This window comes from Meriones unguiculatus (assembly GCF_030254825.1).
Source record: "Meriones unguiculatus strain TT.TT164.6M chromosome 13 unlocalized genomic scaffold, Bangor_MerUng_6.1 Chr13_unordered_Scaffold_28, whole genome shotgun sequence".
Taxonomy (NCBI): Eukaryota; Metazoa; Chordata; class Mammalia; order Rodentia; family Muridae; genus Meriones; species Meriones unguiculatus.
The window spans coordinates 12,765,396-12,791,617 of NW_026843644.1; the positions used below are offsets into that span (position 1 = coordinate 12,765,396).

A 26,222-nucleotide genomic window follows, 5' to 3' on the forward strand; every position below is an offset into this window, starting at 1 on the left:
GTGTGTGACATTTAAACTTTTGTCAAATGATGTTCAAGGTATAGAAAGTGGCCTTTTGGACAAAGTTCAGTGACACCTAATATATTCATACAATATGGTCACATAACAACCACACTGAGCAGAGCTCTTACAAAAAGACATAATTGCTATGGGTTAAAGCAATCTTCTCATTAGATTTTCTAGTCACATGTAACTGGTATTGACAAGTATCACAGTTCTAATTTTCATTGCAGTTATACTCATCATTGCCTACATATTAAAATTCCTCCTATGCTTGTTTACCCAGGATAATCTTGTACCTCAAGAGGACATCATAATAAAAGAGTGAAGACAATAGCAACCATTAAAGGATTATACACTTATAACTGACTCTCACAGTCAGTGCTGTATTAGTCATGAGACACCATGTAATAGCAAAGGCAGTATCAACCCACTTTTTCTCCCTTCTGATTTTAATTATTAGTGCACATGTTTTTTGATTTTTTTTTCAGATGGATAGGAGAGATCCATCAATTTTGTCTACACTTCAGATGCCAATAGTAAATGACGGGCTAAAAGCACAGAGTCTAGTTCACACAATCACCTTCAAAAGGTTTTTCTAATGTTCTTTTAGATGGTATGTGGATAAGAAAAATTAAATATCAAGATTTTTGTAGCAAGAGTTGTTATAAAAAGGAGAAGCAAATGTGCTGTTACAGTAGATTATAAAAAAAAATCCAGAAAGTTGCTTAACTTGGATGGTATGAGAGATTTCTGCCAATAAATAACACTGCATGCAAAACTACAAATGAGTTTAAGAAATAGACTGACATGGTTGAATGTAAACAATGACAATAAATTACAGTTGAACAAAAATATGATTTCTCAGAAAAATGACTGATCGCTATTTTCTGATTAAATAATCGCTATAGATGGAAAGATTTTCACTTTTGCTTTCAATAACGTGTTTAAACATTTAACATTTTTATACACACTTTTCTTTATTTTTAACATATTGTATAATAAAAATAGCTGTACTGGATTGTATTTCATATTTATTTCTATTTGAATTCAAACACTTGTTTTTTTTTAGAAGGAAAGAAGAGTATTCTTCTGGAATGAAATGTGCAGGAACTGGTGTAATTCCTAAATAAAAACTAGTGAAAGCCAACACCAAAAAATGACCTGAGTTTGTTTTCTTTTCTTTTTTAAGTAGTTATTTATTATTTATACAATATACTGCCTGTACACCAGATCTTACCATACATGGTTATGAGCCACCATGTGGTTGCTGGGAATTGAACTCAGAAACTTCGTAAGAACAGCAAGTATTCTTAACCTCTGAGCCATCACTCCAGCCCCTCAATTTTTTTCTTTGTTTCACTTGGCTGAGAGCAATGCTTCTCAATTCACAGATGTAGATATGCCTGAGACAGAACTTGTCATGAATTCCCATGTGATGTTCAGCCACTACACAAAAAGAACAAGAATTCTGATTGTCAAAACCAAGGTTTTCCTGTCATTACTATTTTGCTCTTCTTTCTCCTTTATTGCTTTGTCCATTCATTCTGCTATGTACACAACAAATTAATCCTGCTGCTGTGGTTTGAAAGCATAAGCTGATCATGACTTGCTACAGCTGTGATACAAAATGAATGAATTGTAATTATTTTTAAAAATTAATTAATTAAAAAAGATGGAACACTTGTAGCTCCTTCTCCAGAATTATGCCTGCCTTTCCTTTGTCATGTCCCACACCATGACATAAACCTCTGAAAGTATAGTATAGGCTATCCCAAATTAAATGTTTTCTTTTGTTGAGATGCCATGGTCCTGGTGTCTCTTCACAGCAATGGAAACTGTAACTAAGACTAAAGTTGTTACCAGGAGCTGGAGTATTGCTGTAATAGACCTTATCATGCTTTCCTTGGAGGAATGTGAGTTTGGTAACTGTGGACTAGGAAAAGAGCTAGAGAAATGGAAATAAGGGAATAGTGACCTCAGTGTAAGACCCCATGCAGCCAAGCTTCCATTTTGTGAAAGTACTACTTAGGCCATGCATGGTGCTATGCACCTTCAACACTAGTATTCAAGAGATAGAAACATGTTCATCTCTGAGTTCAGTGTCAGTCTACGGAGCAAGTACCAGCAGAGCCAACCTTAATCATTGAAGAAAAGCATTGAAAGAAGGAAGTTTGTTCAGAATTCATTGAACAATGATTCCATGTTCCAGCCCCAGCAAGCAGCAGAACTCAGAAGCCTCAGCCAAGTGGTTCTTGCTTTAGATTGGAGAATAGAAGAATGTGGTTATATTATATTCCACAATGTAAGATGGCTCACACAGGAAATTCCAGGAAATTCCAGCACTCAGGGAGGCAGAGGCAGGTGGATCTCTGTGAGTTCAAGGCTAGCCTGGTCTACAAAAGCAAGTCCCGACAGCTAAGGCTACACAGAGAAACCCTTTGTAGAAAAACAAAAACAAACAAAACAAAAATAAAAACAAAAAACAAAAGAAAAGAAACAAACAAATAAAAACCCCAAACTTACCATGAAAGCACAATAGTGTAGTTCAAGTAAGTAAAAACCCAAATAGTTAGGTACTGTGAGAGATTTATTTTATTTATATCTTTTGACATAAGTAAACCTTTCTTTAATCTGGACTATTTGAGGTGATAAATTCCCTCTTTAGGCTAACCCACATATCTGGTGGCAGCCTGCATATATAATGGACATTGAAGATGGTCAATCTGTCTCTTGTCCTGCATGCCTAAGCTCTGGCTAGTAACTTTTTTTTTTACTGACATTAGGGTCTACTTCTTTGGAATTCTGGAATATTCTGATAATCAGGAAGCTTAGTTATCCAGCCAAACATTCTGAAGAGCTACTGGATTCAGCTCTCCACAGCCTTTGAGCCATTCTTATAAAATAGTTTTCTACATACACAGAGAAATTCTTTCTATCAGTTCTGTTCGTCTACAGAGCCTTTACTAATACAGATTTGTTTTTTCCAGACCTTCCCATTGAGGAAGAAGTGCTAGCTGACACTAGTACTCCAAAGTGTCACGTGTTCCCTGCTTTTTGCCCCTGGATTGTCTCATACCTTCCCAAAGGAAAGTAGCTGTGGTTTACCTGACTCTAGCGTGAAATCACAGAACAAAAATCTCATTGCATTTTATAAAACTTCTCTCTAATTCTTAATATTCTTGTCACCCTGCCACCTGAAGGACAGACTGTTCACTCTGCAGCAGGTTGAATAATGGACTGTGTGGCATATATCCACCTTGATTCCAGGAGGAAGAGGGAAATTGCCTACTGAGTGCTGTAAGACATAAGGCAGGCTAGGGGAGGACAGGCACAAATGATGATAAAATACAAATATCTGCAGGTCTGGAAAAAGTCTGCTCCTGAAAGGGAAGCTGCGCCAGGAATCACTGTACATTTTTCATTTTTGCTCCGGGAAACTGTAACCCTAAAGGAGGTGCTCATGTCACTCAAGACTCACTGGCCAATCAGGACCCTGAGGACATCCCTCTAGTCAGCGGAAGAGACAGGTTCTTCCTGGCGCCATGCTCCTTGTTTGCAGTGTTGCTGAGCAGAGTTGAATAGTTTTTGTGCTGTGGTCTGAGCGTGGTTGCTGTGTGCTGTGAGGGGATTTCAGGCGAGTTCCAAAGTCGCAACATGGTGAGTGTGTGTCCGCTGCCCACAACATGGTGGAGCAGGGTCTAAACCAGGACCTGCATGTAGGGTCCTTTCTGGGGCTGGGTGGGAACCTACAGCCCTAAGAAGCCAGGGGAGTGATCCCTTGTCCTAATCTTGAATGCACTGAGGGCATCTGAACATCTTCACTATATTGGGTTAGGGGTGGAAGCCGAGAAATCTCACTTCAGGAACAGAAAGTTAAAAGGAAAGCTTTATTTTATGAGCTCAAGGAGGCGGCCAGTTCTGGATCTGAAAGGTCCCCAAGGGGGTGAGCTTTATTGTATTTTTAAAAGGTAATATCCACAAAGCTAGGCTCCCTTGGTGAGTGTGGGGGTCATCCAATCAAAATTTAAAATTGTGAGTTAAGCAAGGGAGTTTGTCGGAGGATGTGCTGATCCAGGACAACCGGGCTCAAGGCCTTTAACTATTTTCCAAAACATTAGATCTGGAATCCAAGGTCTGAATTTATCCCGCTAGAGGTTTGGTCCAGAGTTCAATGTGATAAGGGACCAAAGAAATGAGACTTCTGTTCATAGTGAGGGCTTTGTAGGTGATATATTTTTACAATTTAGGCACCTCTTTTCCCGTACCAGTAAATTTAAGCAGTTAACAGATAATTAGGAAAATATTTCTGGGGGTCTGGTGGGAGATAGTGCTGCAAGCTTGGGAACGTGAAGTTATTTAAACTTTGCTAAGAAAATGTAAGAGCAAAACTTAAAAGTTGCTTGGAGAAGACTGGACTCTGGAGGCCACCTCCTTACCTATTATGGGGATGCATTTTCGCAAAGTATTTGCAGCAGGGGCTTGAACGTAGAAATGTCCTTGGTAGGATGCAAACTCAGAGAGGCCTCTAGTGCCTTCTCCAAGTTCTGATCTTGGCATTTAACATTTAGGTATAAAATTCATTTGGAGTTAATTTTGTGTAGTTTGGAAATAACATATTTGTTGAGTAGCACTTCATCATAAAGCTGTGATATAAAGGAGTAGAATTCTTGATGTGAAGGATTTACCAAGGTTTAGGAGATAGGAAGTCACTACAAATATAAATCAGGTAAGAGTTTGTTTTAAAATATCCCTGAGATAAATAGCATGCCAGCCAAGCCTGTTAGAGATTAGGATGCTAGGGAATACGTTTGTTCCCGAGGTTTGTATACATTTTTTTTCTATAACCATAATCAAGGGGACAGCCCTGATTCATAGCAACTACTGGACCATCTCCATGTTCAAGAAGAGGCATCTAACAACCTCAGTAGGGGCATTGCAGAATGTCAGCCAACATTAAAGCCTGGTGTGCCTTTACATTGCAGTTTTCTTCTTGAGAAAAATCAGTTCTGCCACTTGGGCAAGATATCTACTGACACCAATTTGAACAGGGTAATCACTATTGTTTGAGGGCTGGCCTGACCAAACAGGGCTTTCCCTGAGGTCCTTATGTATAGAAAATGGCATAACAGCTTCTCACACTCCTCAGATATGATTGGCAGTGTCAGTATGACCTAGGGACTAGGCCTTGGGTGATTTCTCCATGATTGTCAGGTATAATAAAATTGCCCTCCTTTCCTAAAGGCAGATATATATCTGGGTTAGATGTGGGGCAGGGCATTTGAGGAGGATTTGCTTCAGATTCTGAGAACTCAACTCTTCCTAAATATGGAGCAGAATTTCTTAGTTCAAAGGTCAATATGGCCTTGGTAAATATGTTCCCATTGTGCAATATTGTTTTTAATAGACTCCTCATGATTTTATCCCTTTCTATGAGAGATTAATTCATAGATGTCTCCTGTTTCCTTCCATTTCTTCCCTGGAAGTAATGTACAAGATGCTAGTTTTCTTAAAAAGCTTAGTTATGATAAGACAGCATGTACAAGACCTTCCCACTCCAACTTTTATACCTTATACTTTTCTGTTCATTTGAAACCTCAGAGACCTTCCACTTATGGCCCTGGCACTGAAAAATAACCAGCTGTATTATAGTAGCAGAGGACATATATAGTTCTAGGAATATCTTTGCTGTGCAAATCTTCCATCTGCCTTAGTGGCTAGACTTGAAATCTCTAGTCCATATTGAAATTGTTTAATATATACCTGGGCCTTAAATTGAAAAGAGACATAAGGATGACTACATGTAGGGAAATAAAAATCTGTTCTAAGCTGTCTTCTCTTTTAGCATGATCTAGAGCTGGATACATGCTACTCTTAAAGAGATTTTTTTTCCTAACTTAACCATTTAATTGTGTTTGGAGTACATTCTCCCTGGGGATGCATATTAGTTCTAGAACAGCTGCATCTTCAGCCTTTTGGGAAAATACTTCTGAGAGAAGTTATGTTGGATCAGTTCATATTGATCCCAGTCTGTTGCTCCCCAGAACAATAACCTTGCTTTTCTCCTTGATAAAATTCCTAAATTCTTAAGTTAAAGGCTGTTCCACCACAGACTTTTAAAAATTAATCATTTGAGTCAGGTAATGAGCTCAATTTTTGTGTGCATGGGGAAGACAGATTGGAAAAATCTGTCTAATTTCTAGTAGTTTTCTAGTAGAAAAAAATCTGTCTAATTTCTAGTAGAAGGTCAAATTTCTAGTAGTTTTTAACACTGCTTTCTAAATTCAATTTTTTTTTCTGAAAAAAATTACATTGTGTTTGAAACTGGTGTCAAGATTGCATTGACTATATAAATAGCTTTTGGTACAGTGGACATTTTCACAAGGTTATTCCTATAAAACCCTAAGCGTGTGCAGTCTTTCCATCTTCTGGTTTCTTTTCTAGTGACTTAATGTTTGACTTGTATTTGTTAGTTGCATTTGACTTATGTTGTCTTTTAATTCCACAGTTCCTTAGATTAGTTTATTTCCAGATAACCAGTTTATTGGCAGAAAGAATTTTTGATTATTACCCTTTTGGGGTAAATCTGTTGTCTGTTGTTTCACATCTAATTTTGTTTCTTTTATGAAATTGAGTGCACTTGTTTCATATATATATATATTTGGCATTGGAATTTCTTTTGTTTTAATGATAGGATATCTCTTATCTCTATGTAATCCTGCCTTTCCTGGACTTGCTTTTTAGACCAGGATTGTCTTGAACTCACAGCAATCAACCTCCCTCTGACTCCATGTGTGCTGGGATTATGTAAAGGCATGCACTGCAACCACCCTCCAGCTTATTGTAATATCTTTTGCTCAGTTTTTCTTTAATGAGTATGAAGTGTTCCTCCCTTAAATATATTGACTACATTTGGCTTTTAGTATGTTTTCTCAGGCAATGGAATATCTGAATACATGGTAGTTTTCTGGCTCCATTTCCTCAGAATCCTATTGAACCTATTACCACAAATAAGTGTCTACATTTAGTGTTGATGGGAGGATTTTAGAGGCAGCAACCAGATGAATTCTGTTTCTTATTCAGTCTGATAGACTGTTTTTATTGAGAAATTGAGCCCAGTAACGTAGTTATTTTTGAAAGATGTGTATTGATTCTTCTTATTTTCTTGATTTCATGCTGTTTTCTTGCATCTATTTGATAAATAAACATTGTAAGGGCAATGTTTTTTAACATATTGTGAAATCTTGCATGTGTTTATTCTCTTCAGACTGATGCATTTCTCTTAATTTTCTCTGTAGTGCTATTTTTCTACATATAAGCTCTTTTAATTTTTTTTTTTACTAGAAAAGCTTATTCCTCCTGCAGTTTTAATACATTCCTTTGCTGACTGTATCATCTGGGCTAAAAATTACAATGTTTCAGGAGTTAGAGTATATTTCTGATTTGCTTCTGAGGTTAAAGTTTATGTCAAACAGTTTTGTATTATTCTATTGGGCTTGCCACATTTGCTAGTAACTTGATCTTTCTCAATGCAAATTTTAATACCATTTTTTTTTAAATTTTCTGTTTCTAATGGTTTAGCTATAATACATTATTAAAATCCACATGTCAATCTCTCTCTCTCTCTTTCTGCTATGGCAGGGTTCCTGTGTGCAGTGTTGGATCTGGGACAGATGCAGAATCCCTGTTTTCTTTATCTCTTGGGTTGCCAGGCAAGTGACCAGGAAGGATGGTTGAAAGGAAAAGAAATAGGGAGGGAGCCCAGGTTTTTTTCTCCAGGATTAGGGACTGGCTATATATACTACTGCTAAGGAGGAAAACTAAAACTAAACACATGTTTTTCTCTGACTGAAAATGTAAAAAGCAGCTTCTAATCGAAACTGCAAGGGGTTGTTATAAAGGGCCCTTTGACTTGAAATTAACACCTGTGCAGGAACAGGCCTCTGAGGATGCCACCTCAGTTAGTGACATAGACATCCAAAGTGAGAGCTGAGAATTCCAAAGTATCTGATACTCTTCCTGGACAAGTCATAGATTTCCTTGTTAATTACTATCTACTGTGGGAAGAAGCTGCTCAGATGAGGGTTGATACAGTTGATACAACTGTGTGTCATTAGGAATCATTTTATCTCTATATCAATTTAATAGGTTAATATTAGTAGGTTTTCTTCTAGGGCTCATGATTTATCTGCTCTCTGGTTCTTGGCCTTAATGACAGTATCAGGCGTGGGTTCCATCTTATGGAAAGGACATAAAATTCAATTTAAAAAGTGGTTGGATACTTCCATAATATTTGTGCCACAATTTCACCAGTGGGCATAACTTTCAGCCTGGTCATTATTGTAGCTTACATAGTTCACATCTCGGTAAGACTGAATATTACTTTTCTCATCCAGTATTGTGCATAGAACCTTTCTGCAAAAGTAACATTTTCACCCTGGGTAAGATGATTAGTCCTCACTCACAAAGGCAAATGGGAGACCGACATTGGAAGAAGGAGAAAACAGCGAACTGGACAGGAGCCTCTGAAAGAGAGACACAGAGGGCCTCTGAAAGTCTCTGCCCAGCAGGGTATCAAAGCAGATGCTGAGACTCATAACCATACTTTGGACAGAGTGCAGAGAATCTTATGAAGGAAGGGGGAGATAGTAAGACCTGGAGGGGACAGGAGATCCAGAAGAAGAGCAACAGTACCAAAAACATCTGGTCACAGGGGTCTTTTCTGAGACTGGTAGGCCAACCAAGGACCATACATGGAGATAACCTGGAACCTCTGCTCAGATGTAGCTGATGGCAACTCAGTCTCCAAGCAGATTCCCTAGTAAGGGAGCAGGGACTGTCTCTGACATGAACTTGGTGGCTGGCTCTTTGATCACCTTGCCAGGCTACAGAGGAAGACAATGCAACCAGTCCTGACAAGACCCAATACCTAGTTTCAGACAGAAGGAGAGGAGGATCTCCCCTATCAGTGGACTTGAGGAAGGGCATATGAGAAGAGGGAGGGAGAGTGGGATTGGGAATGGATGGAGGAGGGGGCTACAGCTGGGATAAAAGGTGAATAAATGAATTAAATAAAAATAAAATTAAAAAGAATACACTCATTGGTAAAGAAAAACAGTATTTCTCATAGTTGCAAGATAGTGGAGTTTAAGGGTTAGAACAGTGAAAAAAAGAGGCTATTTGATCCTTGGGGTAATAGCATATTTGGATAGAAGGCAAGAAATGTATGCACAGGTAAGTAAGGCTACTGTCCTCTCCCACTTCTGATGTCTATCCTGTTTGCCCTTCTGAATGAGGATTAAGCCTCTTCCCTAGGGTTCTCCTTTTTGTTTACCTTTTTTAGGACTATGACTTTTAGTATGTTTATACTATATTATATGGCTAATATCCACTTATAAATGATTATATACCATGTGAGGCTTTCTGCTTCTGGGTTACCTCACTCAGGATCATCTTATCTAGTGCCATCCAGTTGCCTGCAAATTTTATGATTTCCTTGTTTTTAATGGCTCAGTAGTATTCCATTGTGTAAATGTAACACAGTTTCCATATCCATTCCTCAGATGACAGACAACTAGGTTTTTTCCAGGTTCTGGAATAAAGCGGCTATGATCATAGGTGAGCAAATGTCCTTGTTGTATGGTTGAGCATCCTTTCAGATATATTCCCAGGAGTGGTCTAGCTGGATGTTGAGGTAGCACTATTGCTAATTTTCTGGGAAAGCACCAGAATGATTTTCAAAGTGGTTTACAAGTTGACATCCCTCCAGCAATGGAGTAGAGTTCCCCTTTCTCAACAACCTCTCTAGCATGTGTTGTCACTAGAGTTTTTGAACTTAGCCATTCTGATGGGTGTAAGGTAAAAACTCAGGTCAATTTTGATTTGTATTTCCCTGATGACTAAGGATGTTGAGCATTTCTTTAAGTGCTTCTCTGCCATTCAGTATTCCTTTGTTGACTATTTTCTGTTTAGCTCTGTACCCAATTGTTAAAATTGATTATGTGGTTTTGGGGTGTTTAACTTCTTGAGTTCTTTATATACTCTGGATGTTATCCATCGGTCAGGTGTACGTTTGGTGAAGATCCTTTCCCAATCTGTAGGCTGTCATTTTGTTCTGATGACACTGTCCTTTGCTTTACAGAAGCGTTTCAGTTTTATGAGGTCCCATTTATTGATTGTTGCTCTTAGAGCCTGTGCTGTTGGTGTCCTTTCCAGGCAGTTCTTTCCTGTGCCAATGAGTTCAAGGCTCTTCCACAATTTTTTGTCTAAGAGATTTAGTGTGTCTGCGTTTATGTTGAGGTCTTTGACCCACTTGGACTTTAGTTTTATGCAGGGTAGTAAATATGGATCTATTTGCATTTTTCTACATGTGGACATCCATTTCACATAGCAACATTTGTTTAAGTTGCTATAATTTTCCATTGTATGGTTTTGGCTCCTTTGTTAAAAAGCAATTGTGTAGGAATGTGGGTTTATTTCTGGGTCTCTGATTTTATTCCATTGATCAATGACCCTATTTCTATGCCAGATTTTATTAATATTTATCTATAATATATCTTTCCTTCTTTTTGTATTTATTGCAATTTATTCACTTTGTATCCCAGTGGTAACCCCTTCCTCATTCACACCCAATATGCCCTCCCTCCTTCTTCTCCTCCCATGCCTATTCCCCAGTACACTGATGGGGCCTGTCCTCCTTTCCTTCCATCTGACCCTAGCCTATCAGTTCTCATTTGGACTGTCTGCATTGTCTTCCTCTGTGGACTGGCAAAGCTGCTTCGCCCTCCGGGGGAGATGATCAAAGAGTCAGCCACTGAGTTCATGACAGAGACAGTCCCTGTTCCCCTTACTAGTGATCCCACTTGGAGACTGAGCTCCCTCTGTGGAGGAGTTCTAGGTTATCTCCATACGTGGACCTTGGTTGGAGTTTTAATTTCAGAAAAGACCCTTGTGCCCCGATTTTTTGGTTCTGTTGCTCTTCTTCTGGAGCTCCCCTCTAGGTCTTTCTATCTCCCCCTTCTTTCATAAGATTCACTGCCCTCTACCCAAAGTTTGGCTATGATTGTCAGTGTCTGCTTTAATACCCTGCTGGGTAGAGTTTTTCAGAGGCCCTCTGTGGTAGGCTCCTATCTTGTTCCTTGTGTTCACCCTCTTCCAATGTCCATCCCATTTGCTTTTCTGAATGAGGATTGAGCATGTTACCAAAGGTCCTCCTTCCTGCTTAGCTTCTTTAGGTGTACATATTTTAGTATGATTATTCTATATTATATGACTAATATACAGTTTTAAGTGAGTATATACTATTTGTTTCTTTCTGCTTCTAGGATTCCTCACTCAGGATCATCTTTCTAGTTTCTACCATTTGCCTACAAATTTCATGATTCCTTGTTTTTAATTGCTGAGTACTAGCTCATTGTGTAAATGCACCACAATTTCTGTATCCATTCCTCAACTGAGGGACATCTGGGTTGTTTTCAGATTGTGGATATTATGGATAAATCTGCTAAAAACATGGTTGAACAAATGTCCTTGTTGTGTACTTGAGGGTATTTTGGATATATGCCTATTATTGGAATAGCTGGATCTTGATGTAGCAATATTCCTAATTGTCTGAGAAAGAGCTGGATTGATTTCCAAAGTGGTTGTAGAAGTTTATATTCCCACCATCAATAGAAGAGGGTTCCTTTTTCTTCACATCCTCTCCAGCATGTGTTGTCACTTGATTTTTTGATCTTATATTTATTTTATTTCTTGTTTTATTCTCTATTGAGAATTCTCTCTTTGTCTCTGTACCCCATTTTATAATTGGATTACTTGGCTTATTGCTGTTTAACTTCTTGAGTTCTTTATATATTCTGGATATTAGCTATCTATCAGATATAGGGTTGGTGAAGATACTTTCCCATTCTATAAGCTGTATTTTGTTCTGATGATATTGGCCTTTGCTTTACAGAAGTTTTTCAGTTTCATGAAGTCCCATTTATTGATTGTTGATCTTAGAGGCTGTGCTGTTTTTCTGTTCAGGAAATTGTTTCATGTGCCAATGAGTTCAAGGCTCTTCCCCACTTTTTCTTCTGGTAAATTTAGTGTGTTTGGTTTTATATTGAGGTCTTTGATCTACTTGGACTTTAATTTTGTGTAAGGTGATAAGTATGGATTTATTTGCATTTTCTTTACATGTAGATATACAGTTAGATCAGCACCATAGGTTAAAGATGCTGTCTTTTTTTTTTTCCATTGTATGGTTTTGGCTCCTTTGTCAGAAATCAGGTATCCATAATTGTGTGGGTTTATTTCTGGGTCTTCTATTTGATTCCATTGATCTACCATTCTATTTCTATGCCACTGTGCAGTTTTTATTACTGTTGCTCTATAATACAGCTTGAAATCAGGGATGGAGATACCCATAGAATATCTTTTATTGTAGGGGATTGTTTTACTGATTATGGGTTTCTTGTTATTCAATATGAAATTGAGAATGTTTCTTTCAAGGTTTGTGTTGGGAATTGCATTGAATCTGTAAATTGCTTTTGGTCAGATGGCCATTTTTACTATGCTAATCCTGTCAAGCCATAAACATGGGAGATCTTTCCATCTTCTGATATCTTCATCTATTTCTTTCTTTAGAGACTTTAAGTTTTTTTTTCATACAAGTCTTTGACTTGCTTAGTTAGAGTTACACCAAAGGTACTTTATGTCCTTTGTGGCTGTTGTGAAGGGTGTTGTTTCCCTAATTTCTTTCTCAGCCCATTTGTCTTTTGTGTACAGACAGCTACTGATTTTTTATTTGAGTTATTTTGTATACAGCCACTTTGCTGAATGTGTTTATTAGTTGTACGATTTCCCTTGTAGAATTTTTGTGGTCACTCATCTACACTATCATAACATCTGCAAATAGTGATACTTTGACTTCTTCCTTTCCAAACCAAATCCTCTTGATCTCCTTTAATTGTCATATTGCTCTAGCATGGACTTCAAAAAGTATGTTGATGAGATATGGATAGAGTGGGCAGCCTTGTCTTGTCCCTGATTTCAGTGAGGTTGATTTAGGTTTCTCTGTGTTTAGTTTAATGTTGCCTATAGCCTTGCTGTACATTGACTTTATATGTTTAGATATGTGCATTGTATCCCTGATCACTCCAGGACCTTAAACATAAATGTATGTTGAATTTCCTCAAATACTTTTTCAGGATCTAAGGAGAGTATCATGTGTTTTTTTTTTTTCTTTCAGTTTGTTTATATGGTGGATTACATTGATAGAGTCCTGTATCTTGAACCACCTTTGCATTCCTGGGATGAAACCTACTTGGTCATAGTGGATGATATCTTTGATGTGCTCTTGGATTTGGTATGCAAGCATTTTGTTGAGTATTTTTGCATCAATGTTCCTAATAGTGGCCAGAAATTCTCTTTCTTTGTGGGGTCTTCGTGTGTTTTAGTTATCAAGGTGACTGTGGCTTCATAGAATGAGTTTGTAAATGTTCCCTCTGTTTCTATTGTGTGGAATAGTTTGAAGAGAATTAGAGTTAGCTCTTCTTTGAAGGTCTGGTAGAATTCTGTACTGAAACCATTTGTTCCTGGGAATTTTTTGGGTGAGAGACTTTTGATGACAGCTTAGGTGACATAGGACTACTTAATTTATTTACCTGGTCTTGATTCAGCTTTGGTAAGTGGAATTGATAAAGAAAATTGTACATTTTATTTCTATTTTCAAATTTTGTGGCATATAGGTTTTGAAGTAAGACCTACTGATTGTTTGGATTTCCTCAAAGTCAGTTATGTCCCCCTTTTCATTTCCTATTTTGTTGATTTGGGTAGTGACTCTCTCTTTTACTTAGCCTGGTGAAGGGTTTGTCTATCTTGTTGATTTTCTCAAAAAAAAAAAAAAAAAAACACAGCTCTTCATTTAATTGATTCTTTCAATTGTTTTGTTTCTAATTTATTAATTTTAGCCCTGATTTTGATTATTTCTAGCCTTCTATTCCTCTTGGAAGTGTCTACTTTTACTTTTACAGGATTTCAGGTGAACTGTTAAGTTGCTTTTATGAGATGTTTTAAATTTCTTCTTGAAGGCACTTAGTGCTGTGGACTTTCCTTTTAGCACTGCTACTATTGTGTCCCATAAGTTTGGGTATGTAATATATCTTGAAGTCAGGTATGTAGATACTTCCAGAAGTTCATCTCTGGAGTCTGAGTACTCTTCTTTATGACAAGAGATGTCCAGGGAAACACGAGTGGGTGCTGGATTTTCAGATGGAGCCAAGCAGGAATATGTATTTTGAAGGAAGGGCACAAGCACAGTGCCCTGAAGGGTGAGGCACTGGAAAGGATTTCTTTGAATGGTAAAGGGCATGAGTACCATTTTAGCTTTTTGTTTATTTTCTTCTCTCTTTTTTTTTTTGCGAAGCAAAAGTATTGTTTTGGAAAGAAATGAGCATGAACCTCTGTAATGCCACAATCCAAGCAAGTGAAAGATAAGACAAAAGATGACCTAAATATGTTTCCTCGAGGATATATATTTCACATTGCTGAGAGCAAAATTATAGGCTTTGCTTTTTGAAAAACCTAATAAATTTAGGATTCTTAAATACCTCTATCCCCCTTCCACCCACTACCCCTAGTTAGGAGAGAAAACTGGTTTGTACAGACAAGGAACTCAGACCTCTCCAGCTACTTAATGCTGGTTAGGGTTGTTGGCTTCTTTAGGGCAATACCAGTCTCAGCCATCTGGATTCCAGAAGTCTACTCAAACAGCAAACAGCTTGGCACGATTTTTTATAATATATTTTATTTGGGTTATTATGCCTCTACTTCCCTTACAACCATTATTCCTTCAAACACCCCAACATTAGGGAAAAGAGATATAGGTCTCTTTAATAAAGCTGCCTCCTATGGTTTATTGTGGTCAAGTTCTTTGGGGCAATACCTCTTAATCATGAGGATATTCAGCAGTCCAACAAACCAGCAATGACAAACACAGTAGCAGTGTGGGTGAAAAGCATCATGAAGAGCAGCATTCTTTCTTCTTCAAATACCCCAGGCCCTCTTATGGCTCTCGCATGTGTACCCTCTCCAGAAGACTCAGAATTAAACTATGTACAGTTGGCAAAAACACATGCCTGCTAGAGCACGAGACAATCAGAATTAACAGCTGTGGACAAACTGAAGCAGCCTCGTGCTCCACACCTGGGGTTAAAAGAAAAACACATTCACATAACATGAGTGGGATTTTAAAGGAACATACATTTGTAACACAATTTCTGATTCTATTACTTTGGTTATTTTCTCTCTGTCTTTTACTTAGATTAGATAAGTACTTATTTAATTTAGATAAGGGTTTGTCTGTCTTGTTGATTTTTCTCAAAGAACCAACTTTTTGTTTCATTGGTTCTTTATCTTCTCTTTCTATTTTATTGATTTCTGCCCTCAATTTGATAGTTTCTTGATGTCTACTCCTTTTTTGTGTGCTTACATATTTTTGTTCTAGACTTTTCAGGTGTGTTTTTAAGTTGATAGTATGAGATCTCTCCAATATCTTTATGTAGGCACTTTGTGCTATGAAGTTTTCTCTTAGCACCACTTTCATTCCTCATTGTATTCCATGAGTTTGCATACAGTATGTATTTATTTTTATTGGATTCTATAGTCTTTATTTTTTTTCATTTGTTTTAACCCATTTTTCATTCAGTAGAAGATTATTCACTTACCATGAGTTTGTAATGTTTTTATGATTCTTTCTGATGCTATTTTTATCCAGCTTTAAACCATGGTGGTCTGACAGGATATAAGATGTTATTTTAATTTTCTATTAAGATTTATATTGTGTGTGAATATGTAGTCAATTTTAGAGGATGTGTCATGAAATGACGAGAAGGTATATTCTTTTGTGTTTCTGTAGAATGTTTTGTAATTCTCAGATAGATTTAGGTCCTGCTATGGTAATATAGCTGAGCTAAGGTGGTGACATATTGCCTGACTGTTCTTGAATCTATTCCTATGCTGGTGTCTAGAGATCTGGATTTGGGGTGATTATAGGTCTAAGTGTAGGTTTTTTGGGTGGGAGTTTTGTGCTTGAGGTTCTGCTAGCACTCTGAAGTTCCAGAAAGTGTGTTGGCTGAGTGTTGATATTTTAATGACCTGCTTGGCATGTATTCACGGTGTTATGTTTGCTGGGATGGTATGGGGGGAGAGGTGCAACATGTGTTCAGTTGGAACAGTAGGGAAGATCCTGGAATTGGGTTTGTGGTAACAAAGATAGTGAGGAAGATTTCTGGTATTCCACCTTGGTCTCCATGCAAGTATGGCCTATGGTTGAGCAGAGGAGTTGGGGGTGAGATTACAGAAGCAGAACAGAGATTGGGAGTGTGTAATCTACAGGACACAAGAAAGGGGAAGCTGCCACTGGTGTTCTTTGTAGTGCTAGGGGCAACCATGAGAATTGGGTCTTCTGTAACAGAGAGTGGGTAAAGCTCCACAGAAACAAGTAGGAGAATATCACTGAACATTTGTTTCTTCTTTGTGTGTTTCTTTGGGGGAACTTAGGAAAGCTTTTGGAGGAGGAACCTGTCTAGATTGGGGATTGGATTTGAGTGTCTATGATCTCAACCCAGTTCCTGGTGTTTGTGTCTACTGTGTTGTGATTGAAATTGATCATTCTGACCCCTTGTTATGTTCTCATGCTTTCACCTTTATCAACTCTATCCCAAAATTATATAGGAAAGACTCAAAGCAATTGCTATTCAGTGCTAGGCTATTTTGGTATCCTGAGGTTTTTACATGTTTAATTTTGTTGTTTTTGGAGACCAAGTTTCTTTGTGTAGCGTTGGCTGTCCTGAATGTAGGTATGAAATTCAGCCAGGCTTCACACTTAGAGGTCTACCTCCCTCTGGCTGCAGAGGGCTGGGATCAAATGTAGTCCAATATGCACATTTTGTTTCGATATATAGGCTGATGGGCCTGGTATGTAGGGTCTAGTACATGTCAAGCATATTCTATTTTGCTGGTCTTCACATCCACACTTGAATTTTGATATTTGTCAGAGTGTATATTCTGTTTCTCAGGTTGTCATGTATTCATCACATTAACACTGCCTGTATTTCTGAGTCATTGGATTGTAGGTGTGTGACATTCTTCTTGCCTCCTGTGTTTGTTTTGTTTTGTTTTGTTTTAACGGGCGAATAAGGGTAGTATTTTGCCTGTATGTATGAATATGCACCTCTTTTGTACCAGGTCTTCCCAATAGTCAGCAGATGGTCTCAGAACTCCTGAATTTGGAGTAATGGATAGATGTGAGCTTCCATTTAAACACTGGCAATTGAGCCCAATTATTTACAGGACCAACAAGAGCTTTTCATTGCTGAGCCACTTCAACTGCCTTATGTTGCTTATTTCATCTGTCCATTTGTACCTGTTTGAACACGCATTCCCTTTTAATAAGTTCTCATTAATGTTACAGTTTAACCTGGGACACTTCAGGTTTCTGGAAGTTAGATATAAAACTGTAGTGAATATATAAACCATTGAGTTCTTTGTATCTTTCTTATTTGAATGATTTTTGCAGTGGATTCAGATCTTAAATGTACCTCTGGAAGTCATGAAACTTGTTTGAAAAGAAGGCCGGCATCCATCTTAATGAGATACACAGACTGAGTGCCAGCATTAAAGGCATGAACCAATACGTCCTGCTTGCCCATATTTTTTGTAGTTAGTAATTGAGCATAGCATTTCTGTGATGTGCCATCTGTACTGATCATCTATTTTCTTGTCTCTCATTATGTCTTTTAATTGGCATTTCCTTTGAAAAGCTATATTTTATTCAAAGGGTCCAGAGATGACAAGGTGAACCTCATCATTTAGTTTCCTTCTAAAATGACTTGTCAATTACATCAATTCATTACATCAACGTCTATGTGAGGAGATAAGTAAGAGAAGCACTGGAATTATAGGAATACATTGTCTATTAAGTATACATATACAACATGCATTGCCATGCTTTCTGTGATACTCACATATGGGATATTTTAGAAATCAATAACCTATGAAGAAGTGGATGTTAATTTCACTCCAGAAGAGTGGGCTTTGCTAGATCCTTCCCAGAAGAGTCTCTACAAAGATGTCATGCTGGAGACCTACAAACACCTTACAGCTATAGGTAAGAAAGTGAATTTTCTTTCACTATTAAGAAAAAGAGGACATCTGTTGTTATTGTTTTTGTTTTTTCTTATTGATGCTCTTATGAAATTTCAATTGGAATGAGGAAGAATAAATCACACATGTTTCTAAGATTCACTGAAAATAGTAACTTAAATTTTGCCTAATTTTGAATAATATGTCATACACTTTCTGGTATATATTTTAGGCTACAATTGGGAAGAGCATACTGAAGAACATTGTCAACATTTTAGAAGACATGGAAGGTAATTTTCTTGTGGAAACTGGTATAAATATTCCTATGAAAAAAAAATGTTAATGTGTCCCAGAAGTTTTAAATAAAAACAATAGAGAAAAAGCACTAGTTTAAGTATATTAAGGAATATTAAATTCTCCCAAACCCATTTTACTCACAGTCAGGTGTCTGATTTATGTTTTCAAGGCATCTCTCTAAGAAAGAAGATGATGAAACACTTGCTTAACAGATATTGCTGTGAAAAGGACTTTAATTCACATGTAGTCATTGCTGTATCTGAAGACTACTGCCCCTGTCTGCTGCCCTAGACCTGGGCAGGGCAGCTTCTAGGTTCCATACAATCTATCTTAAGCATAGAAGATTTTCAGCCTCTGTGAATTACTGCTTAATATGCACACCCTTTCTTTCTGAGCACATAGATGGCTGATTCAGTTCAGCTGTTCTGGCTCAAACTCCTTTCCTAGCTAACTTATTAAATCTGGCTTTTCTCCCATCCTCTGAATTGCTTTGTTTGGCCTCAAACTAACTCCAGCAGTCTTTTCTAATCTTCAGGCTCTTATTTTCCTGATCATTTGATCTTCACCTTAGTTCTCTCCAACCTGTCTTTCTTTTACTGTCCCAGAAAAACTGCCTCCTCTCTCCATTCTGTGTCCCTTAAGGAGCTTCATTTCCTCTCTATTTCATGAGAGATGAATGTATCCTATTCTGTCAAATATTTTTCTGAATTTGTCCCCTTTTCTGCCACTCACTTAGATATTGCTTTCAAACATGTGTGCTTCCTTCTCCCAACTATTTTTACACCCATTGTTTGAGATTAAACACATGTATCACCATGCCTGAAACTAAGCTTTTCTTTACTGGACATTGCTCTATACCAGGCTGGCACTGAAGGCAGATCTTCTTGCCTCTGTCTACTGGATTAATGTATTGTTATATTCCAGCCAGATCACAGAGACATAGAGGGTCTTCAGATGTGATCTTTTGCCAGAGCAACAAGTCTCTAAATCAAATTCCTCTATAAAAATCATTACTCATATCCACATTACAGATGCTCCATAGAAATTCTAATCTCTTAAGTCTTATACAATTCAGATATTGGAAAAAGCAAGCTCATTAAATAGGTGATAATTTTATGTACAAAACCTACTCAAGAGCAAATATTCCATAGAAAAGCTGATGTGACTCAAATACTTGAAGTAAACTTGCTAAGTTTAGTTAGATGGAAAGGATGAAAGTCAAGAAAATTGTTGTGGAGGAAAAATGATTCCCATAGCACATGTCTTTGAAGACAAAATACAAACTGTGAATATGAGGATCTTCCATTTGTTACTCAAGTCATTTGACCATAAGGATATGAAAAGAAAAATCATACTTACCTCTCAGAACAAGGAGAAAATATGTAGTATTCCTTAGTTGGAATAGACTTCGTGAATGTGATGCAAGTTTACATTTAATTTATTAATAATCACTAATAATAATTAAATAATAATCATAAATAACAATCAGATTATTATTTAAACAGTTAAAGAAAATTCCCCATCTACCCAATAGCAGTGAGATTCCTTTAGGTCTCCAGCATCACTTCTTTGAAGAGATTCTTTTGGGATGGATCCAACGAAGCCCACTTTTCCTGAGTGAAGTTAACATGCACACCATCATAGGTTATTGCATTCTAAACTATTCTATACATATATACAACAGAAACCATGAAAGTGACAACACTAAATTTATAATTATTCATGTATTAATTCATTATTAATGACAGAAACTCTAATGAAAGCAGGGGACAATTAATAAATTAAACTACTATACTTAATTAGTTTTTGAAACTAATTGGGAATATAGCCACAGAAATCACATTAGAGATTACTAGCCCTGTGGAAATTGTTGTGTTTACCCTAGTTCAGTTTCCAAATGTAGTGTGACTCCCACTATAGGAAAATTTATGAATGCAGTCACTATTGTATAGATGAGTTCTAGTTCTTTTCAAATATGTGAAAAAACACTTATAGAAAAAGTACCCCCCTACCAGTGGACTGGTGGAGGAGCATGGGTGGAGAAGAGGGAGGGGGGATGAGATTATTAGGGGCAGGTGGAGGGAGCTACAGTTGGGATACAAGGTGAATAAACTGTAATTAATAAAAATATGCTCTTTAAAAGAGGAAAGAAAGAAAAAGGATGCTATAAGCAATCCATGTAATATGTTTCTTACCTCAAAGGTATCTTCAAAATGCAAAATTTCCACAATCAAGGGGGAAATTATAAATGTAAACAAAGTGATAAAACAGTAAGATGTAAGTCCTTTTTACATTTAGATCAAATTGTAAACTTAATTCACTGTAATGAATCACTGTAATGAATGTGAAAAAGCTTACACATATACCAATTATCTTTGCAGCCATGAAAAACCACATACTAGTGAGATCCCCTATGAATGTAATCAGTGTGGTAAAGCCTTTGCATGTCATAGATCTCTTCAAAGACAGGAAAGAATTCAGAATGGAAAGAAACTCTACAAATGTAATCAATGTGAAAAAGCCTTTTCAAGACATAGTAGTCTCCAAAACCATAAAAGGACACATACTGGAGAGAAACCCTTTGAATGTAATCAATGTGGTAAAGCCTTTGCAGATCGCAGTAACTGCCAGAGCCATAAAAGAATTCATAGTGGAGAGAAACCCTATGAATGTCATCAATGTGGTAAAGCCTTTTCACAACTCAGTAGTCTCCAAAAGCATAAAAGAACACATACTGGAGAGAAACCCTATGGATGTAATCAGTGTGATAAAGCATTTTCTCGTTGCTGTGTTCTCCAGAGACATGAAAGAATTCATACTGGAGAGAAGCCCTATGAATGTAATCAATGTGGCAAAGCCTTTTCACATCCCAGTAGTCTCCAAAGGCATAAAAGCACACATACTGGAAAGCAGCCCTATGAATGTAATCAATGTGATAAAGCCTTTGCACGTTGCTGTGATCTCAAGAGGCATGAAAGAATTCATGCTGCTAAGAAATCCTATGAATGTAGTCAATGTGGTAAAGTCATTGCACATTCCAGTGACCTTCGAAGGCATGAAAGAATTCATACTGGAGAGAAAGCCTACATATGTAATCAATGTGGTAAAGCCTTTGCACGATGTTGTGATCTCCAGCGGCATAAAAGAATTCATAGTGCAGAGAAACCCTATGAATGTAATCAATGTGGCAAAGCATTTGCACATTGCAGTAACCTCCAAAGGCATGAAATAATTCATACTGGAGAAAAACCCTACAAATGTAATCAATGTGATAAAGCCTTTTCACATCCCAATAGTCTCCAAAAGCATAAAAGAACACACTGGAGAGAAAGCCTATAATGTAATCCATGTGATAAAGCCTTTGCACGTTGCTGTGATCTCCGAAGGCATGTAAGTTTTCATATTGGAGAGAAACCCTAAGACTATAAACAGTGTATTAAAGCCTTTGCATGGTGCATTGACCCTCAAACCATAAATAAATCATACTTGAGAGAAAACCTTATGAATATATTTAGTATGATGAAACCTTTGTACATTTCTATAGGTTTTATTATTGTGAATGAATCATATTGAAGAGACACCCTATGAATGTATTTAATATGGTAAATGAAAGTTTTGCATTTTCATCTACCATAGAGATGTAATGAAGTGATATAATCAGCAATCAATTGTATATCTCACTACATAGCTTGCTGTGATATGAATATATAATTTTATGTTCCATGATTCTGCATGTTCCTCTTAATTATCCATTTATGATTTCATCTAAAGTACTGCATTCTATAGGAAATATATGAAGATTCTAGATAATGTTACAGCAAGAATATTAATTTCAAAACCACTTCTGATGTGTGTGTGGAACATAATTATGGGTTTTTATGTCATGACAGATATGTAGAAATTGGGAGACAACTTTGTGCAGTCTCCTTTGTCTATCTTTATATGATGACTGAGGTCAAGTTGCCAGGTTTGGACAAATGTTCCCTACAGAACTGTTTTCATGATGCTCAAATAGGATTAGTTGAGATATTACATAAATAAAATGTCTTTTCACATTGTAAACATTTTCATGTAATAATTGAGGAAATCAGGGTGATTTGAATTAATTTTATTTGTAAATGAAAATGATCTGGAGCTCTATATTTTGGACTGTATTGATTTATTCCTAGGAGTAAACACTTGTTCATAACATATATGAGAACTACAAGTGAGTGTCAAAGAATTGTCTCAGTGGGTAAAGTTGGTTGCTGCTAAGCCTGATAACATGACATCAATCTCTGGGAGATTCATATTATTCCAAATTTTTCACTTATTTCTACATTTAAACTATGGCATATGCACACTCTCACACCAGCGTATACAGAAATTCTTTGTAAATCTAAGTCAGGACCATTGAGGTCACCTGAACCAAATAATTGCCTAAGTTTCATCTCTAGGACCCACATTGGAGATGTAGATGATAGTCTGCAATACACTGTCCTCTCACTGCCACATACACAGGTACTTACATGCTAACAGAGTGCAAACATTTTAAAGGATGAAATTCACAAAGCTAAGAAAAATAACACAAGAGAACATATGAAAGGATTTGACAGACTAAATTATTGCTATTGGATTTCAAGATGTATTTCTGTTCATTGAAACAATGATGGTTCCTTTTTTAATTAATGTCCTGGTTTTGATTTGGAAAATGAGTGGATTTTTTTTTTCATTCATTTTGCAGTTCAAAGACAGGTCATTTAAAAAATATGTCTCAATTTAGCTTACTGGTGCATGCCTGTAATCCCAGCACCTGAGAGACATTGGCAACCCAATCTGAGTTTTATACCAGTGTGGTCTACATAGTGAATTTCAGACAGCCATGGCTATGTAGAGATATCCTCTCTCAAAAAGATCCTAAAATGAAAGAGTATATCTCAAAGCATGGAAATGTTTCTGATATAATCTTCCTGAACATTGATTTTAATAAATATTCTTGTTACATTTACTCACATTAAGAGACCTATGTTAATAATGAAAATAGGAAACTGTCCAAAGTCCAGTCACAGAGGGAAAGAAATCCATTGAGCCCTTCAGCAGCCATCTAGCAGGGATACATAACCTTCAAGTGATAGGAGACCAAAGTATTAATGGAACATCTTCATCCTCTCTATTGTAATGACATGTTTGGGAGATAGAATGTTAGTAGTTCTGCTCCTCTTGCATGCCCAAATTTGGTTCCTAGAACCCACATCAGATGGCTGAGAATAATGTATATTTCCAGGTCTAGGGTATCTGATGAATTCCTCTGGCCACCTAGGGCACCAGCTATGAAAATGGTGAAAACACACATGCATATTTGACTCCACATTGTAAAAGAGGTTTTCTTAATGTATATGTTATTTTTATTAAAATTCATGTAATTTAGGTACATAAATTTTATTGCTGTGTATCCCAAGTGCATGCAATGTATGAGCTGAGGCAGAAGATCGTGTCTCCTCCATGTGATTAGAGTTACTGGCAATTGTGAGCTGTTGCTTGGATGCCTGACATCAAATCTAGGTCATGTGGAAGAGCAGCCAGTGTGCCTAGGGACTGAGCCATCTATTCAGCTCCATAAACATGTCATTAATAGCAGCAAGGTAGGAAAGGTTGATCTTCAGTTCATCTTTAACTCAGCCCAGATGACCCAGAAGAAGAAGATTGGTAGCTTAAGGAATTTAGGATTGGTTTTTAAAGAAGTTTCTAAGCCAAAATCTCCATAAAAATATGGAAGTATCCAAAAATGATCAGGACAGAACTGATAATACCAAATGATTAAAAAGTGCCTGACCACTTGACCAAAGCCACAAGACTGAGTTTATCTTGCATGTGTTAAATAGGCAGCAATGGGAGCCCACAAGGACGCATGTCAAGACACATACCCCTGCTTGAGATTGTGACTACTGTAAAGAAAGAAAATAAACTTGAAGACATGAAGACTAACTTTTCTGAAACAGATTGCATTCTGCTTCCCTGATGCCTGCAAAACATTCAGTTAGGAGCCCAAGATGGAGACTCTATAAGTTGTAGAGGTTGTGGTCAGAGGAACCTGAGGGTCAAACTATAAGGCTGGAAAAATCAGGTGTTTATAAAGACCTGTGGAAAGTGGAGGAATTATTAAGGAGGGAGCTTTGAATGTTAAAGTGTTACTTTTACACAAGGAATACTACTCAGCAATTAAAAATAAGGAAATTATGAGGTATCCCAGAAGCAGAAAGATACACATGGTATATACTCACTTTTAAGTGGTTATTAGACATGTAATATAGGAAAAACATACTAAAATCTGTACACCTAAAGAAGCTAGGCAAGGAAAAGGACCCTGGGAAAGATGGTCAATCCTGATTCAGAAAGGCAAATGGGATAGACAACGGAAGAAGGTGAAAACAAGGAACAAGACAGGAGCCTACCACAGAGGGCCTCTAAAAGACTCTACCCAGAAGGATATTAACGCAGATGCTGAGGCTCATGGCCACTTTGGGCAGATTGCAGGGAATCTGGTGAAAGAAGGGGAGATTGAAAGACATAGAAAGGTCTGGAGCTCTACAAAGAGAACAACAGAAGCAAAAATATCTGCGCTCAGGGGACTTTTCTGAAACTGATTCTCCAACCAAGATCCATGCATGGATCCTAGAAACCCTGTACAGATGGAACCCATGGCAGCTCAGTCTCCAAATGGGCCTCATAGTAAGGGGAACAGGGGCTGTCTTTAACATGAACTCAGTGGCTGGCTCTTTGATCACCTCCCAATGAGGTGGGGCAGCCTTACCAGGCCACAGAGGAAGACTAGGAATTGAGAATTCTGAGTTTTTCACATAATACATGGTTTTGGAATCAGTTTTCCTGTAATAAATCATTAGGAATTTTCTTTGGATTGCTTTTAATTCAATCTTCAAATTGAAAGTTAATTTTTTAAATCTTTTTCTTTTGAAAAAATATGTTTAATGGTGGTGTTTATACTTGTTTGAAAGGGTAAAATATATCATTATATAATCATTAATTTGACATAAACCATAAATACATGCCACTGAAGATTATTTGATATAAGGTACAAAGTAATACAAAGCGACTTTACTGTTGAGTTCAGTGACACAGCATACATTAACATGGTCACATAGCAACTACATTATGTAGAGTTCTCATAAAAGGACAGAATTGCTGTGGATTCATTAGATTTTTCCATGCACATGAAATTGGTATTGTGAAGTGTCACAGTTCTCATGCTCATCGCAGTTATATTCATAACACAGCCACAGAAGACATGGCACAGACTTAGAAAAGCCCCATTGACCCATCCCATTTGACGGTCTAGTCAAACAGGGTCTACCTGAAAGAGGGAGTAGAAATGGGGGGACAGAGAGGCGAATGGTGACCAAAACAGGCTTTTTGAACAAGGTCTTAGTTTACTGAATGTGCAAACAACACTTATAAAGCCAAGGGTACAAGAAAAAAATTTTTTTTCACAGTAGCCACACATCTGCACCACCTGGCAAGGCATCCAAGAAATTCACTCAAGGTTACACAGAGTTTGCTGTCTGGTTCTCAGGGTTGTAGGGAGCTTGCTATCTACTTCTCAGGCTCTGAACACCCTGCTTGCAGAGACTGCCAAGACTGTCTCTGAAAAATGGAACTTAGTTAAGATCTGCATCTGCTAAGGCCAGGAGGCAGAATTCCAATTACCAGACTCCTTCACCCCATGTTTGATAATTATGTCTCTGTGATATTCCTGAAAATCTAGGCAGTATAATATATGGGTCCCCCATCACCTTAGCTTCAAT

General features: G+C 37.4%; 1 pseudogene; it reads left to right on the top strand.

The window, feature by feature from the left end:
- Positions 1-21,762, top strand: part of LOC132650604 (zinc finger protein 431-like) — a 75,745-nt pseudogene extending 53,983 nt beyond the window's left edge.
- The last annotated feature ends 4,460 nt before the right edge of the window (positions 21,763-26,222 follow it).